We start from the raw sequence: 20,002 nt of genomic DNA, 5'->3' as shown, positions 1-20,002 counted from the left end.
ATTTTGTTAAATTATACTATAAAAATGATGAAAAACCGGCAAATGTTTTTCGAGCATTACGGACGGATTTTGGTCGTCATGGACGGCCTACAGAGCACACAATCGCTAATGTAGTGCGTAAATTCGAACAAACTGGATCCGTAGTGGATATTGTGAAACCTGTGCATCATCGTAATGTGCGTTCGGCCGAAAATATTGCTGCTGTTGCTGCCAGTGTGGAGGATGACCCGAATGTTTCGATTCCACGGCGTGCTCAGCAATTGGGCTTGTCAAACACATCATTGTGGCGAATTTTTCATTTGGACTTGCACCTACATCCATATAAAGTCCAACTGGTACAAAAATTAGAGCGTGGTGACCATGGAATGCGTCGGGCATACGTCGATTGGGTGAACGAACAACAGCAGCAAAATGCTGAATTTTCGCATCAAATTTTCTTCAGCGATGAGGCACATTTCGAGCTCGGTGGCTATGTGAACACCAAAAATTTCCGTATATGAGGCTCAGAAAATCCACACGTGATTGTTTAGAGGCCATTGCATCCGCCAAAAGTCACTGTTTGGTGCGCATTATGGTCTGGTGGAGTCATCGGGCCGTATTACTTTGAAAATGAGGACGGCGAGACGGTAACTTTGAATGGTGAGCGCTATGGTCGCATGTTAACCGATTATTTTTTTGCCACAAATTGAAGATATGGATACGGATGACATGTGGTTTCAACAGGACGGCGCCATGTGCCACACAACACGACCGAACATGGCCATATTGCGAACGAAATTTGAGGGACGCATAATTTCGCGTTTTGATGATGCCATTTGGCCGTCCAGATCATGCGATTTGAACCCGCTAGACTTTTTTTTGTGGGGTTATGCGAAAGACCGTGTCTATGCCAACTCTCCGCAAACTCTTGAACATTTGAAAGACAACATTCGTGAAGTTATGACCGAGATACCGCCCCATATGTGCCGAAAAGTAATCGAAAATTACCTGTTTCGGATCAAGGTGTGCGAGGAAGCCCTAGGTGGACATTTGAAAGATGTTGTATTTCACACATAATGGCATAAACCAAACATTAATTTGAAATAAAAGTTTCATCGAAATTCGAATTCTAAGTGTGTTTTATTTCAATTTACTTTCGGAATTTTAAGTTGGAAAACCCTGTACATCTTCGAGTTTGTAACGAAAACCTTGTTTTTTCGACCGCAACTCCAAATTCCAAATTTTAGTACTGTTATCCGCGAAAACGAATTTAAACTTGCTCAGAACATATACTCGAGCCGTTGCTTTATTTGTAAGCTGCAAAAAAATCCATTTTCACAAAACTTCGTCGTTCATGGAAAAGCATCATTGATACTTCATTAGAACCTTACAGTACAATGAATAAGGAAGTGTGTTGCTTTAGGGTGCAATTAGACTATTTACTTGCACGAGAACAGCGATAATCTACTCGCAGACGGAATCTCTGAACAGTAGATTGGCTGGAATTGCGTCTTTGGCGACGACAGCATTCGCCCTGATTGTTCTCATTGCCAATTCTTGAAGACAAGAAAGCGGATTCTCAATCTTTTTCAGAATCTCGAAAATGTCATTCATATCAACACCCGGCGACAGATGCTCTCATTGGATAACCTATGAAGGCAATCGACAAAACTCCTCTAAAGTCGATTGTACGGGCGATATAATTCATTATTCATCATGTGTAGTACTTTTTAGCGTTATTTTCCAATTTACGGCGGAAAAGATTATCTTTGGGCAACCTGGGAAGATAACCGCAAGAACTCCTCTGAAAGCAATAGGACGAAGTAGTACTTTTTATCTTATTTTTTAAAACACTGTGACGAACGAAAACCCGACAATATTTAGTATCCCAACACGCGGGGGCAGAGGACAACCGAAAAAACTCCTTTTGATTAAATCGTGCCGTAGATATATTTATCTCTTTTTATGCTCTATAAAAACCGAACCCTCCCCTCATCTCACCGTCGCCCATCCTCGACAGCTAGTCGAACACCAGATGCTATCCCCGGTCATTACGCACAATGCTACAGTGCGTGCGCAAACCTTCTGTGGAGACAACGGTACCCCTTATCCTAATCCCAGACCTGTCCTGTCCCACAAAAATTGTTGCCCTTTTAACCTCGAGTAAACCGCGAGTATTCGATCGAATCCTACTAAACATAGCAATCAGTTGAAACTTTGTATAAACAAACCTTGAATTAGCGGCTCCGCAAAGCTTATGCGATTGAGCCTTACAAATAAATGAATTGGAAAAAAAACCGAACCCATGAAGTAATTCGTAGCTTATTATACATATAACTGGATCCAATACACAACATGTTCTAGAATGCGGCGACTGTTTCCTTCACTTTCAATATGCTAAGTGATCAGAGCTTTGGGTGGAGTCCGCTTCAATACAGGGTTTTCCAACTTAAAATTCCGAAAGTAAATTGAAATAAAACACACTTAGAATTCGAATTTCGATGAAACTTTGATTTCAAATTAAAGTTTGGTTTATGTCATTATGTGTGAAATACAACATCATACAAATGTCCACCTAGGGCTTCCTCGCACACCTTGATCCGGAACAGGTAATTTTCGATGACTTTTCGGCACATATGGGGCGGTATCTCGGTCATAACTTCACGAATGTTGTCTTTCAAATGTTCAAGAGTTTGCGAAGAGTTGGCATAGACACGGTCTTTCGCATAACCCCACAAAAAAAAAGTCTAGCGGGTTCAAATCGCATGATCTGGACGGCCAATTGGCATCACCAAAACGCGAAATTATGCGTCCCTCAAATTTCGTTCGCAATATAGCCATGTTCGGTCGTGTTGTGTGGCACGTGGCGCAGTCCTGCTGAAACCACATGTCATCCGTATCCATATCTTCAATTTGTGGCAAAAAAAAATCGGTTAACATACGGCCATAGCGCTCACCATTCACAGTTACCGTCTCGCCGTCCTCATTTTCGAAGAAATACGGCCCGATGACTCCACCAGACCATAATGCGCACCAAACAGTGACTTTTGGCGGATGCAAGGGCCTCTCAACAATCACGTGTGGATTTTCTGAGCCCCATATACGAAAATTTTGGGTGTTCACATAGCCACCGAGCTCGAAATGTGCCTCATCGCTGAAGAAAATTTGATGCGAAAATTCAGCATTTTGCTGCTGTTGTTCGTTCACCCAATCGACGTATGCCCGACGCATTCCATGGTCACCACGCTCTAATTTTTGTACCAGTTGGACTTTATATGGATGTAGGTGCAAGTCCAAATGAAAAATTCGCCACAATGATGTGTTTGACAAGCCCAATTGCTGAGCACGCCGTGGAATCGAAACATTCGGGTCATCCTCCACACGGGCAGCAACAGCAGCAATATTTTCGGCCGAACGCACATTACGATGATGCACAGATTTCACAATATCCGCTACGGATCCAGTTTGTTCGAATTTACGCACTACATTAGCGATTGTGTGCTCTGTAGGCCGTCCATGACGACCAAAATCCGTCCGTAATGCTCGAAAAACATTTGCCGGTTTTTCATCAATTTATAGTATAATTTAACAAAATTAACACGTTGTGCGATGCTAAAACGATCCATATTGTAAAATGGCAGACATTCAACTAACGATATGACGCTTTGGTTGACAGCTATGTCAAACGGTTGTCAGCGTATGGCTATATACTTTCGGAAGCCCGAAATGGAAAACCCTGTAGATAAAACATTGTTTTTTCGCTTCAGTGGATTTCTAACATATTTGCGGATGTCCACAGCAAGTTACATAGTGTCTTGAGCAGGCATGGGCAAAATCGCATCAAAATTCGTTCAACAACACTCATCCACAGATAAAATTCACCCTACTATTCTCCGTTTATACCTCACTTTATTTGAGACAGAAAACATTCACCTATTATCTTCGCAAAGTTGATTCTCGATTTGATTGGGAAAATACTGTCTCGATTACGCTCATCTATTCTCAGAGAATTTTGCATTCTCTCATTTGCCTCTTGGAATGACGTTAGATGGTGATAGAATCAAATTGGAAACTTTTGCTTAAGCCAGCGGGTGTCTCTGTGAAATCATTCGTTTTTCACTCAATGAGCAACCATTGAGCCTCGATCACGGCAGTAAAATATAGGTCGATAGTTGAAATCGAGTTGTTTTCTGTGCACTATTGCAATGACATTTTTTTGTTTCTAGTATGAAACGATCTGAGCCAACGCAAAAGATAATATTAACGCAAGTTATTGGTAAGCGAGAAGGTGGATTCATGTGCACTTGAATGCTGACAAGGAAAAGAGTACAAGGGAAAATAAAATCTTACATGCACGCAGATATAGTCTATTCTGACTCACTCGTTATTTTGTTTCGTGCGATCTTTCCAAAGGAGTATTCATTCATTGAATGTTGTTTTCCACTCTTTGTTTTGTTATGTTCACTATCAGTCCCGAATGAAGATGGTCGGGGAGTGTAAAATGATTCATCGTGCAATCTGACGATTGCTTGCTGCATTCTTTTCGCCATGATTATGGAGAAATGGAACGAATGAATACTTGGTCTTCAATAATGTAAATACAAATTGAAAATAAATGAGTGATAGAAAATTAGGGTGTATCTAAATGATTTTGAAGTTCATTCCTTGAGCTTGTTTTTGCAGACCAATTATATTTTCTCTAAAATGCGAAAAAAAAAACTATTTAGAAATCTTCCCAAGTATCCTCCTGATCTATGGCTGCATTCTCGCTGCATCTAGGCATGTCAGGGGCTTTCCCGTTCACCGTGTGTTCCTTTCATTGGGATTTTTTTCACGAATTTACATTGTTTGCGGCATGCAGCGGTTTCACTGTAAACTACACTCTGAGTGAATCAGAACAAAAGCAAACTTCGCTTCGATTTTATCATATCTCAATAGGCAAACTTTCCACCACTCGAAATTATTTTTGTTTTGCAAGAGGACAACTCGCGAAAATCTCAAGTATGATATGGTAGCTTAGTCTTCGGAGGTCTTCGTAGTCTAATTGGTTGCGTGTCCGCTATTAAGCGTACGATCATGAGCTCATAACTCAGGGCCCCTCAACTGACCATCTTTGTGTGTTATTCCAGCTACTACGAGGGTCGTTCAAAAAAAAAATCAGTGCCTCTGAAATCGCGGAAAAATAAAGTTAGGATAGAAAATAAGGTGATTTTCGTAGTTTACGTTTTTTCTATTTTTCTACATAATCGCTGTAAGGTTCGAGGCATTTTTCATAGCGTGGCACGAGTTTTTCTATTCCGAGCGCGAAGTGCCTCCTCCTTACTCCCCAGACCTCGCCCCTAGCGACTATCACTTATTCCCGGTGAAGAAACAGGCGTTCGGCGGTCAACGATTCGATAACACTGAAGAAATTCGTAACGCAGTTACATCGTACTGCAGAAAGTTGGACGCTACGCACTTCGCGCTCGGAATAGGAAAACTCGTGCCACGCTATGAAAAATGCCTCGAACCTTACAGCGATTATGTAGAAAAATAGAAAATAAAACGAAGATTATGAAAATCACCTTGTTTTTTGTCCTAACTTTATTTTTCCGCGATTTCTGAGGCACTGAATTTTTTGAACGACCCTCGTATATTCTAACAGATTAGAAGGCTCGAATCCAATTTTAGATTTTAAAAAAATGAATCAAAATTTTGACTTGGTGTTAATTGATGCGGAAAAGTAAATTTTAACTAAAAATTTTTATTTTGAAAGTGTGTTGAATTCACCAATCCATTGTCATTATTTTTTCCCAGAAACGGAGAACAAAGTTTAAGCAGTCAACGCGAATAGAAAACTAATTTTATTCATGAATCTGCGGATCAATTAAATAAACAGAAAGAAATTGAACAGAAATTGGACACTGTCTGATGTATATGCGTTTGAGCGACAATTCGGGTGTATTGAACGATCCAAAACTGGCAATACATCGCAACATTTTTACAATTTGAACAGCGCGATGCTATAAAAATCGTTTTTAATTGTTTATTGTATTGTTTCGAGATTCGCAAGCACAAAGTGCTTGATTTCATTGTATGATTTTTTTACAACTAAAACAGTCAGCCAGCTTAATAAAAATACTCGAGAGGATTTTCAAAAGTGATATTTTGATATCAATATAGAGATAACGTAAATGGAATTTGGAAGAGAATAACAAGCTTCCCAAACAATGCTGAAAGAAATATTAAAATAAATCGTAGCTATTAATAAGGCTATCATTTTTATCAATAAAACATGGAATAGGAAATAGAAACAAACTTGGAGTGAAATTTGAGCGAAAAAAATTGAATTTCATTGATTTTTTCCCCCGAAAACTGGAGGAATGTCCACGTGGACAACAGGTGGAGGAGTATAAAGAATGTCCACGCTTGTCCACGGAGGAGCAGGGGGGTGTCTAAAATCATGCTTTTTTTGTCTACGTGGTATGTGGACAGCCCCAAAGTCGTCCCAAGACAATGTTGATTTAGAGATCGAAATATAAAAGTTAGAGCAAAAAACCCTTTTTTTCATGGTGAGGCTAACGCAACGTAAATAGAAAGCGCTAAAAACTACTTTATAGATAATTTTTATTCTCTGTCTTCGACAGAGTTGTTACATATGATGGAGCGCTCATTTTAATGTTGTCAAAAATAGGGCGACCAACATTTTAGGTGAAATCAAAAATCTAACTTTCTTATCTTTATCGATAGAGGTGACCACAGTTCGATTGTGCTTTGTTCAGTAGGAAGTCCACACATTTTGAAATAAAAACACTGCTGGAAAAAAACACATCTGCATAGGTAAACAGCAGGACGAAGCCAAAAATGGACTAAAAATAAAGGATTGCGAAATGGTAGTGGTTTTTAACTACGTTCATTTTTTTCTGGGACAGTCTTTAGGATAGCGCATCAGTTGTAAAAGTCGGACGACAATTGAACATGGGTACCAATAAAATTCTGGAGTATCAGCTAATTCTCCAGATCAAACCTTTATCAAGAACTGGTACCCACCATAACTGGTGATCATACGAGAAGTGTATACTAGGGTGACAATGAATATGTGGGACAAAAATCGACCCTAAAATTTCAAAAAGTTACCCTTACAAAATGTTTACCACCTTGTAAAAACACCCTATGCCAAATATCAGCTCAATCGGACTTAAGGGAGAGTGGCGCAAAGCGGTCAAAGTTTGAGTTTTTGAAAATCGAAAAAGAAATGAATCGAAAATGAATTTGAAAATCGAAAGGAAATCGGGGTTTTGGAAAAAAAATTTGATGCCAAATGTCTTAAAATTGCATGAAACGTCGAGGTCTAATGTCATCTCGAAAAAAAACTTTTATCAAAAATCGACACTTTGGAATTTATTTATTTTTCGGAGTACGAGACGAAACATATGGTTTTAAGTACCAAAGTTTTTATCTCGATTTTTCAATCGAAACTTGTTGCGAAATGTTGATTTGCACGATAATATCTTCTTCTTCTTCAATGGCACTAACGTTCCTAGAGGAACTTCGCCGTCTCAACGTAGTATTACTTGCGTCATTTTTATTAGTACTTAGTTGAGATTTCTATGCCAAGTAACACGCCTTGAATGCATTCTGAGTGGCAAGCTCTAGAATACGCGTGATCACAGTGCAAATCGGAGGAAATTTTTTTGACGAAAAATTCCCCCGACCAGAACGGGAATCGAACCCGAACACCCGGCATGTTAGTTGTGACGCTAACCACTCGGCCAAGGGAGCACGATAATATACCCTATCTCATTCGAACTTCATTTATTAGTGTTGTAGACGTTAAAATTTGAGTTTTTTGAAAACCTAAAAATCACCGGAAATCGGGGTTTTCAAAAAAAAATTTAGTGCCAAATGTCTTAAAATTGCATGACACATCGAAATTTAGTCATCTAAAAAAAATGGTTTAGACGGAAAAACGACCACGTGCCAAAAAAAACTGTTTTGCAAATTTTTTTTTCGAGATAACAGTAAATCTCGACGAATAATGTAATTTTAAGGCATTTGGCACCAACCTTTTTTTTTGAAAACCCCGATTTTCGGTGATCTTTCGTTTTTCAAAAAAAATCAAATTTTTACGTCTGTGACACTAATAAATGAAGTTCCAATGAGCTAATATTTTGCAAAGGATATATTAGGCTGTCAAAAAAGTTCTGCGGTATTTTTTTTGAATTTTCATTTGTTCATAAAATTAGGACTTAGGAAAAAAGTTAGGAATCATCTGTTTTAAGTCAAATATGCGCCGTTTTGTTCGATGACTTGTTCCCAACGAGATGCCAACTTCTTAATACCCCTGTTATAGAAGCTCGCTTCCTTATTGGCAAAAAACTCGGATAGCCAATTTTCACAGGCCTCTTTTATGGCTAACTTCTGACTACCTAGCTCGTTCGCCATGGACAAAAACAGGTGGTAGTCACTTGGTGCAAGGTCCGGACTATACGGCGGATGCAAAAGAACCTCCCATCCGAGCTCCCGGAGCTTCTGGCGCGTCACCAAAGAAGTATGTGGCCTGGCGTTGTCCTGATGGAAGACAATGCGGCCTCTGTTTATCAAAGATGGCCTATTCTTCATGAGTGCTACCTTCAAGCGGTCCAGTTGTTGGCAGTACAGGTCTGAATTGAGCGTTTGGCCATAGGGAAGCAGCTCTTAATAGATTATTCCTTGACAATCCCACCAAACACACAGCAGAACCTTCCTGGCCGTTAATGAGGGCTTGGCCACCGTCTGAGCCGCTTCAGCGGGCTTCGACTACGACCGTTTGCGCTTCACGTTGTCGTAAGTGACCCACTTTTCATCGCCAGTCACCATCCGCTTCAGAAACGGGTCGATTTTATTGCGATTCAGCAGCGATTCACATGCGTCGATACGGTCAAAGATGTTTTTTTGCGTCAACGTGTGTGGCACCCATACATCGAGCTTCTTTGTGAATCCAAGCTTCTTCAAATGGTTAATAACGGTTTGATGACTTATCCCCAGCTCTTGGCCGATGCTACGGCTGCTACTATGCCGGTCTTTCTCGGCTAATTCAGCGATTTTGTCGCAATTTTCGACGACAGGCCTTCCGGAGCATGGCGCATCTTCGACGACTTCTACACCAGAACGAAAACGTTGAAACCATCGTTGTGCGGTGGAAATGGAAACTGTATCGGGTCCATAAACTGCACAAATTTTATTGGCAGCTTGAGATGCATTTTTGCCTTTGTCATAGTAGTACTGTAAAATATGTCGGATTTTCTCTTTATTTTGCTCCATATTTGCGACACTATAACTCACGAACGACTTAACCAAACAAAACACTGTCAAGGACTATATTATAGCACGCAAAAATACCTTTCCAACAAGCTACAGTATGACTCGATACAATGAATACAACTAGAACTACGCGCTTACAACGACACCTCGCGGAAATACCGCAGGACTTTTTTGACAGCCTAATATTATCGTGCAAATCAACATTTCGCAGCAAGTTCCGAATGAAAAATCGAAATAATTATTTTTATTGGTACTCAAAACCATACGTTTCGTTTCGTATTCCGAAAAAAAAATTAGTCCAAGAGTGTCGATTTTTGACAAAAAATTTTTTTTCGGGATGACACTTGATCTCCACGTTTCATGCAATTTTTAGACATTTGGCATACATTTCCGTGATTTTTCGATTTTCAGTAAACTCAAACTTTGACCGCTTTGCGCCACTCTCCCTTAAGTTAGATTGAGCTAATATTTGGCATAGGGTGTTTTTTCCAGGTGGTGAACATTTTTTATACAGGGGGTCTTCGTAGCTTCGTAGCTTACTAAGCGATCGACCGTGAGTTCAAACTCAGGGCCCTCAATTTGACCATCTTTGTGTTGTTATAGAATAACTACGTCCACGCAACCATCATCAGCTATGGAGATCAATCCACGGTGGAACAAAGATCGATTCATCCATACAACTGCTCAGCTCTGCAAGAAACATCGGGCTGCTGTTCTATAAATAACCCAACAATGATTAATATCATCTGTCTCCGCTGTCCGGTCTGCTGAACAATGGAAGAACAGATAGAATACCCTAACGCCTAAATGGCTACTACTTCCACTGTGTAATTTACAATTTATAGAAACATAAACATATGTACATGTACACAATAAAAACCCGGCTCTGTTACAGATAAAATGCTAATGAGCCTGATAAATAAATAAATGGGATAAAAAAAAACATTTTTTATGTGATAACTTTTTGAAATTAGAGATGACCATTTTCATTGGCACCCTAGTGTATACACAGAACAGACAGTAGGGCAGTGTTGAAGTGTTTAAACGAGGAGTTTCAGCTGCGTGAAGCGAGATACAAATTTAAATATGATGCATCTTGTTGGCCAAAGGGTTGTTTGAACTGATGACAACGAAGAATGACCCGATTAAACCAAATATTGTGTTATGGTACCATTGTTGGCAAGCTCTCATCAATTGTATGAACCGCTAAAAAATAACAATATAAGAGTAATCAATCAAACTTTTTGAAAATTTAATTATGGTCATGAAAACTATTGAAAAACATAAATTTAATGTGTATGCATGCATGTTTATATCTCAGTCATGAAATAGAAGGACACTCCCTCGAGATGTTATTCCATTGGTGACTATAAACCGCTGGCCTCCCAATGATTCACGCATAGACATTGAGGCAATTATTCATTGCATATGAGCTTCATAAGATTTTTATTTTTCGTTTCTGCAAATTTATCGGAATTAAAGTATAAAAGCGTTCGAATGACATTAACCATAATTAATGGGAAGTTAGCAAATAAGATTGTGTAGAATTTGTTGAAATAAGCACTATTCTTCTTTCTTTGTTTTTAAGAGGCTTTAAACTTTGCAGTTCATTCGCCTCTAATAAGCACTATTTCATCTTGAAATACCTTGCTAATTTTCTCAAATGAAAATTGAGCAATTGAAAATGGAAGTGCCCATCAGCTTTAAATGGAAGTCGCTGAACCCGTCAATATAAATGTGTGGAAAGGTTGGGATTAGGAGATTAATTATTTGAACTTCAAACCAATTTCCTGGGGCTAATGTGGTTTAAACGTAAATGTCTTCATATGAAATTAATATTCGAAGTTTCTCTTCCCTTCCATTTGGTTTCGCAAGCGGAATGAAAGTAAATACCGTCTGAACGTACATCATGCCGATGAACTGCATGAATAGTTTGCAACAAATCTCGTCTAGACTTTGGCATCGAGTGTTCTCTGTGATGCGGTTTCAACAGAAAACAAAACCTTAGTCAAGCGAAATCGAGACAACGTTACGTTCCATGTCGAGATAGGAACAGTCCAATCGCATCATCACGCGCGTATGAACATCTATCGAAGAGAGCAAATCTTTCTTCCTATGGTATCTTCATTTGTTGCAAACATACCGAGTTGTTTTCCCGCTCGTCGTTTCACTTGTTTACCCTGGGCAAGATGAAAACAGCTGACTTTTACGCTCGCCTCAGGGCAGCCACCTCAGTTCGCTGTCGCACTCTCTCGTGATGATGCTCCTGTGTGCTTTCACCACCGCTCGCTTCTGCTACTTCCGTTTGAAGAGTTGTACCGAGTTGTACGAGCAGCTATCCAGTTCTCCGACCTCTCTTTGTTCACGAGTCTGAACACTACTTTCTATACGGGAGAATCAGGCTAGCACATTAACTTCGCACAAACAAAGCATGGTACGCAGGGATATATCACTTCATTTGCCTGAGAAGGGATGACACTTTCTCAACAATAAAATAAATGTTATTATCACTAACGAATCATGTCAACTCGACTATAATTTTATCACTTCCGTTGATATATTCGGTCACAAAACGCACCCACACTCCACCGAAGCAATTGAAACTAATTCTCGAAACAATCAACCAGCCACCGATCAAAACACGGATGCTGCACGCTGGACCCCCGAAACCACAACCACTTCGCGTGTGCCAAACAAAAAAAAAATGCCACAACTCCTGTCGTAGACAACAAACCCGTCGCCCGCACTCGCACACACACCTTTGGTACAACAACCGCGACGACGAGATCTGAATGCTGCCGCGCTCAGTTCGTACTTTGTTCGAAAACAACACAACAGCGCGAAGAGACGCCCAGTTACCGGAGTGCGTACAATCGAGAACACACAACCACGCGGCTCGAGTGGATGCAAACGAATGAAATGCGCTCATTTCGATTCGGTCGCTTTGCCGGTCGGTCGGTTCCTAGTTCCTCCCAAGAGAAGAAGTGGATGAGATTTGGTTAAGTGCGAACTTACATACTTTGTGTGAATATTCAACAGACGGCAAGGGTACACACAGTGGTTGATTCATTGGATACAATTGGCCAAAATATTTGCATTTGCGTATTTTTATGTAGCGCAGCTGCAAAAATAGACATTGTTCTTTTAATGTTACTTCAATTTCTTCGGTTAACCTTATCCCATCGCTTGTATTTGACTACTACATTAGTTTTACCTAAGTATCTCTTCGATCTGGTTTCGATTATCTTCTTTTTTAAAAATAGATAGCAGTAAGGCACTTGTCCGATCTGGTGTTGCTTTATTTGACACCATTTTGAATTTGTAACAATCACAAAACCTTAAGAAATCAGTATCTTTTTTTATTATTTTTTGCGACTCTATGAATAACATGCTTTTGAAGTCCCTATGAAAAAATAGTCCATTAATTGCATTCATTCTACTCGATCGAGGGCTTCTTCTCCATCTTAAATGGCACTAACGTTCCTAGAGGAACTTCGCCGTCGCAACGTAGTATTACTTGCGTCATTTTCATTGGTATTTTGTTTAGATTTTTATGCCAAATAACAGGCCTTGAATGCATTCTAAGTGGAAAGCTCTAGAAATACGCGTGACCACAGTGCAAGACGGAGGAAATTTCTTTGACGAAAAATTCCCCTGACCAGAACGGGAATCGAACCCAAGCCCCCGACATGTTAGGTGTAACACTATCCACTCGTCAACGGGAGCACCATCTAGCAAGATCGAGGCTATATTCCACCAATTTCTTGGACAACGTAATATCCGTAGATCTCCCTTAACCGGATCAAGTTATCCAACGCGTACTCCTCTCCATCGGGTGCCATCTGGCTTGTTGAAGAGAACCGTTTCAACAGGGCTAACATCTGGCATCCTGATGACATGTCCACCCACCCAACCGTCCCACTTTTTGCAATGTATACGCTGAAAGTGTTCGCTGGTCCGTCACCAGCATTGTCCACGTTGCATATGCATGCAGAGGAAAACCGGTCTTATCAGTATCCTACACAGCTTCATACCGTGATCCGATCGTAGGATTCTGCGGAGTTCGAAGAAAGCAAATTTCCCGCTAAAATGCGTCTTTTGACGTAGAACTACGTCTTTCAGGAAGGGTGCCAATACAGAAAACAGCTCACGTTTTTATGAAATAAAGTTAACGTTAATAACTATTTTCACTGTGAACGAATTCCTTATGATTTGCATACCAATCGAATTGGAAAGTCTCTAAGATTTGTTTGATATGCTAAACATTACAATTCGTTTATCTCTAAACGGTTTAAATTCATGAAAACTGGAAGAACATCATTTTTCCCATATATTTGTTCTGCCGATTTGTATGCTAACCCTACCCGTATCTCAAATGCTTATAACTCGAACATTTCTTAATAGATCGGAAAGATGATTGCATCAATTGATAGGAAATATTTCTACGCGTCTATCATAATTAATTAAATATTATTTATCATGAGATGAACAATTGAATAACTCTAAAATGTTAAGCGTTACCAAAACGCCCTAACTGCCAAGTTTCGATTGGCCCGATTTACGGTTTCCCCAACACAGACTTCAAAATCGATGTACCTGTAGAAATCCGCTCTGCAAATATACATGCAAGTCGGGGGTATTTTTGTTCCCACAGAGCTGTTTACGTGTTAGGGAACAACACGATCTTCAAAATCAATGTGCTTGGGGGAATCCACTTTGCAAATACATGCAAGTCGGGGGTATTTTTTGATGTTGAGTACTTTTGTACTCACTTGTCGTTGTGCAGACCGGAATTTTTCCCTAAAACGTACTTTTAAACTGAGAAGCATGGGAAAATCCTCATTTCAGATACTAGAGGTGAATGAACTTTCGCGGTTCGAAAACTACGTAAACATGAGATGTGCAATAATTTCAGAGGAAAATATAAAATACAATGATCGTTTGACAATTCTTCCGTTCACATATTTTGGTAGTCCTAGGCATCATATCAAACGTAAAAGGACGTTCATCAAATTTATTTGTAACGAAGAACATAATCTATTACAATAATTTCGATGCATTCTAAAATAACATTCGAAGTGGTAAATAAGTGGATTGCATAATGTAATTGCGTAATTCTACGTCGAAATATGCGGTCGTGTCCTAGATACAAACCCTTACAATTTTTTCGTTGTGGTATTATTATATGCGTTTATCAGCGATTCCAAGTCTACGAACTCGTTCACCATCTCCAGTTCGTCGTTTACAGTAACAGAAGTTGGGAGGTATAATTTTTCGTCTTTGCACGAACTCGTCACGTTCGTCTTTCCCTGCATTCATAAAAGGTGATAGACGGCGGCAAAGAACTATAAAAATATCTAATAGGTAGCGTTGATATGCGGAATTACGAGGTAGCTGCTGCAGTTCAACTTATTGCCTTTTTTGTAGATCGGGCACACAATACCATGCATCCAATCATGCACCAGATCTTGAAGATAACCCAGTGAAGCTTCTATTTCCCATATTTGAACAGCTCGCCTGACATCCGGTTCTTGCCAGTGGCTCGGTTGTTCTTGACAGCAGCTTGACTGAATGTGTATCCGTTGTAGTGGTCCAAATAAATATTCGCACTACGGTAGGGACGTGATCGGTTTGGTTCGCTCCCCTTTAATCTGGTGATTTCCTGGTGACTTTGTGGACATCTTTCCGGGGAATAGAGTGCTTCTTATCGCCATGGAGGCTGCGAAATAAATCCGTGGATAGGCACGTTGGTTTTGTCGTCGTTCTGGTAGAAATCTCCTGTGTCCAGCCCAGCAAATATCCAGCAGCACTACGACTTCTAAATTACGAGGTTTAAACTAGTCATAGGACATTTTATCGCTACCCGTAAAATTCAGCGATCTACGATTCCACGTTCCGAGTTTCCAATCGGTGTCCATTATTCGTCGCTTAGGCCCTTGCCGATTGATCTGAGTCGTGTTCATAACCACCCCACTGATATACATACGCTCATTGCAGGAAGTTTGTTGACAATGATGCTTATCAGGAAGTTGATTTTTATTGGTATTTACCGTTCAACATTATACAACAACACGGTTCAACAACCGTATTAATGGTACCGTTCAACACCAAATTTTGTTGATGTAACAGAAATTTACAGTTTGTCGGTAAAAACGGTAATAACCATAAACCGCTTTGAGGCGATGTTGGGCAGTTGAGCGACAAAAAATCCGATTCCTGCTGACCTACTGAAAATTAACTTTGGATGCTCCTGTTTCAAAGAAATTGAGTCTATTTTTGCGTATTTTGATAGGTTCGTTTTCCAGCACGGTATGGGGACTTGTCAAAGATGAAATTTGTCCTTACTAAGCGATCGGTAGGCCGAAGAGCTACTTGATTCACTGGATGTTGACTTCGACACCGATGATGAAGTATTTCCTGAAGACGACTTCGGAAGCGACGGTGAATACTACAGTGAACAGAAAATTAAGGAATTATATTCATCGTCGCCTTCATCCAAACAAAAAAACACTAAAAAGCGGAGATTGGAGAATCGTCAAATGGGAGCCGATCTGGCGTGGAGGTAACATCCATACTTCTCACGCTCAAGATCACGAGTTCAATTCTCACTCCCGACATTCTTCCAAAATGGAAGGTAAAAGTGACGAACCAGCCAGAAGCGTTGAAAGTCACTATAATACAGAAAAAAAAAAAAATCGTCAAATGTGCCAGGCCTACTAGTTTTGAAGTCTACTGTATTTAAAACCATAAAAATGACGAAAGGAGATCTTGTCGCTGCTGAGTCGGACCTTTTGTTTGGCGACCCTGATGTCAGGTATGATAGAATGGATCACTTTTCCAGACTTTCCGCGTTCCAGAAAGAGGACGTGCAAAAACCCGGGATGCACATCAAAAAAGCAAGTCAAATGCTTTGACTGCGACATCAATTTATGCCTGCAGTCTAATCAGAATTGTTGTTTCCATAGGTATATTTTTATATTCCATAATAAGGAATAATTACTACGAGCGGTTCAAAAGAAGAAAAAAATTATAGGAGGTTGTGTCCAAGATACGACCGCATTGTTGACGTAGAACTACGCTGTTATTTTATATAAGTCGCCTGTTTATACCTTCGGATATTATTCTATAATGCTGTGAAATTATAGAAACAACTGCTTAGTAGAATAATCTCTGAAATAGTATTGTCTCAAAGGAATCGCACCTCTAGGCATCGTTCGTACAACGCAAACCAAGCGCCAAACAAGCGTTCGCCATACATGCATACAGAGCCATACATTGGAGGCTTGAAACTACTAGGAATATAAACCCTTCTTATCATTTTGCGCTATTCTCAAAAGAAACGCTTCTGTTAATATTACTGGTCTCGAAAAGTTGCATTACTTTCTCATGCTCGAGAGAAGCGCAGCTGTCACCCTTAGTGGAGGAAGTTTTGCCACTGGCAAGCGAAATCTAATCACATACAAAATTCCAGAACGACATCTACTTTCTTTGTGACTAAACAAGCGAAATAAACTCTTTTTGTTAATAACAACCTCGAAAACAGTAGCAATGCTTCATTATGATCAATATTAGCGCAAATGCAATCCTAGTTGAAGGCAGTTTTGCGACTGGCACGCGAACCCAAATAACTTATAACATTCCAGTGAGACATTCAAGATACTTGGTATTCCTCAAATAATTTTTTGGCGCCTGCTTCGCTATAACGTCAGTTTAATGCATTGATGCATTCTCGAAGGCACCAACGAAGCCCTTATGATGACGGAAAACAAACAATGTTAATTGCTTGGAAAAAGACTGAATTATGCCACACAGCTTGTACTCTATGTAACACCCATCAATGCGAATTCGCTGATGAGTTTGTCAAGAGCGACCGTCTTCACCACCAGCGGGGGAAGCTTGATTTTGGTTGCTGCCTGGGTAATGGCGTTTACATTTTCGACCGACGCGCCGAAATCGCCTACTTCAATGTTGTTCGATGCGGTGTCACACTCGCGAAGGCTCGGTTCAGTGCGAGCGCTTTTCACTGCACCAACATCGCGTGCATCATTAGATGACGCTTGCCTCGAAATTTTATTGCCCCTGGCAATGCGTTCGGTTTTTGCAGGGCTCAAGCCTGCCTTCCTTTCCTTCTTGCTCATCACACACTACGCAAAGCGTCCAATTTATGACACGGAAAGAAAAGCACACAATACGTATAACGCGAAAAACGAACAGAAAAACCAAACGACGATATCCAAGTTGGATTACCACTGGTGGGGTCCAATCTTAGATCGAAGCGCAACGAAAGCAAAGTAAACTGGATTGCTCAACAGTCCGATGCCGAATGAAAGTTTGCCTCAGCGAGATCCACTGTTTATACTATAGGCAAGTATTCCCCTTCATTCTTCTACTTTTCCTTTGCTCACGGAGACTTAAAATCCTACGATTTCCCCTCCATTGGTCGTCGATAAGTTGCTCGTTATTGAAAGCTCTGTTCGGGAAAGCAAACAAATGGACCGAACAAATGTATGGGAAGATGGAAACGCTTAAAGTTTTCATGAATTTTAACCATTTACAAACCAGGGGATTCTAACGTATAGCATATTAAACAAATCTTACGGAATTTCCGATTCGTTTAGTATATAAATCGCCAAAATCCGTTCGCGGCAAAAATAGTTTTTAACGTTAACTTTATTTCATAAAAACGTGACCTGTTTTCTGATTTGGCACCCTTAATGAAAGACGTAGTTCTACGCCAAAAAAAAAATTTTCGACCAGATGCCCAACCCTACCTTAACACATTGCGGACCGCTCACGAAATTTCTCGTGTTTCGCGTTCCGTCTATTACGGATGAATCACGAAAAAACCCGTGTTTTCTACACTTGATGGTTAAATCCTTGGTCTGCCAAGAATCTAACAAGGCCTACCGATGACTCGCCTTCGTCTCATCCACGCCGAAGGAAACGATCTCATTCGTGGAATCCGAACAAATGAAGCGTACAAGTTTGCCCCAAAACGTGCGGTCCTGAATGTGTTAAGGCGGATCTTGTGGTATAAATAAAAAAAAAACCCGTGACTTTAAAAAATTGCCATTATGTTTTTCGATTTTCTCCTCAAAAATATGATCTACTATAGTTTTTTCACGCAAATGAAAAGTTTGAGTTTTTGAAGGTTAAGCAGACGAAGAAGATGTAATTTTTTCTATAGAGAAAATGCTGCAATATTGTAGAAGACTGCGAGTTTTCATCGCGAGGTTCATCTGTCACTAGCTTATGTGTGAAGTTTCATGACATTTCGTTTATTTGTTCACAAACTACAGTTGTTTAAGTAGCATTCGTATAGAAAATGGAAAAAGAGGAATATCGTATTTTGATTAATGCAGTGGTTGACGAAATGTTATTCCACTTCTGCAACAGTTTATCGATTATTTAGTGAATTTAAAATGGGCCGTATATGCACCGCAGATGCACCTCGCACTGGAAGGCCAAAAGAGGCTACGAATCAAGAAATCATAAAATAAGTGCATTGACTCGTTTTGAACGATCGTAAAGTGAAGATATGCGAGTCCTAGGCCGAGGCCTAGGCATTTCAAAAGAACGAGTAGGATACATTTTGCACGGCGTTCTGGACATGAAAAAGCTGTCTGCGCGATGGGTGCCGCGATTGCTGACCGTCAACCAAAAACAGCGGCGCTTTGATGATTCAACAGTCGATTTGGCCTCGTTGAAGCGTAATCGAGTGGACTTCTGTCGACGTTTTGTGACAATGGATGAAATGTGGATCCATTACCACACTCCTGAGTCCAATATGCATTCCGCAGAGGGGCACAGGTCAATTTCGAAGACTTAGACGTTTCGAACTACATAAAGGGAATCGAAATGTTGGAAATCTTGGAACTATGTTGATGAATAAATATGCTTTGCCCAAAAACCGATTTATTCCGTTAAAATCCATTATATTATATATATTAATAATATTACTACAATGATAATTTTACCACAAGCTACAGTTTGTAAAAGAAGTTTATCTACCTAGTCAATTTTCAAATTTTCTTTTAATAATCCACCGAAATAATTATTGCATTATTTAGAAAAAGTATGTCTATGTATTTTTGGTGCAATTTATTCCACTCAGTTGCAATTACTCAACGTAGTTGTTGAAGGCTTCTTGGGTTATTTCCTTAAACCTTAACGTAAAAATAGACCACAAATGTTCAATTGGGTGAAGATATAGAGATTGTACTGGAGATTGTTCATCATAATTTGCGTGTGATATCATCAGACCCAAATAATATTATTTTAGTCTCATGCGACCAAATTACCTTCTTCCAGCCATCAAGTGTCCAATTAACTTGATTTTGTGCCCCCTTCAGCTTTTTTTGAGATTCTGTTACCAGCTTTGTAATCGCGATCGGCACTCCGTAACGATTTGAAAAAAATGGAACAAGCCAAATCGAACCTAATAATTTTAACCAATGCGTCATCCACCCACAGTGTCCAATTTCATCGGGGGCTTTGGAAGCATACACCCGACATTCAAGTTCTGGTTTGGGCGCCAATAAGAAGAACAGAGATGATTTCACGGAATTCCGAGAGATGAAAGAGAGTTCCGCGATCAAAACAGAGCGAAACTGGAAGTCTTTTTTCTCTGACTCTCATTGAGTACCCAAATCACGAAGAGAAAACGGAAACGCAGCATGTTTTGTATTCGTGTTAGGATCCAAACATCGTTTGTGAGCTCCAGGGCATGCATGAGCGCGGT

General features: G+C 40.0%; 1 protein-coding gene across 1 annotated transcript in view; it reads right to left on the bottom strand.

The window, feature by feature from the left end:
- Positions 1 to 12,178, bottom strand: part of LOC129765495 (choline transporter-like 2) — a 68,885-nt gene extending 56,707 nt beyond the window's left edge. Inside the window, exon 1 of the mRNA XM_055765879.1 lies at positions 11,405 to 12,178. The gene's annotated coding sequence lies outside the window, so the exon portion shown is untranslated. The remainder of the gene's footprint in view (positions 1 to 11,404) is intronic.
- Positions 12,179 to 20,002: the final 7,824 nt, after the last annotated feature.

This window comes from Toxorhynchites rutilus, chromosome 2 (assembly GCF_029784135.1).
Source record: "Toxorhynchites rutilus septentrionalis strain SRP chromosome 2, ASM2978413v1, whole genome shotgun sequence".
Classification (NCBI taxonomy): Eukaryota; Metazoa; Arthropoda; class Insecta; order Diptera; family Culicidae; genus Toxorhynchites; species Toxorhynchites rutilus.
This window is presented reverse-complemented; position numbering and strand designations above follow the sequence as displayed.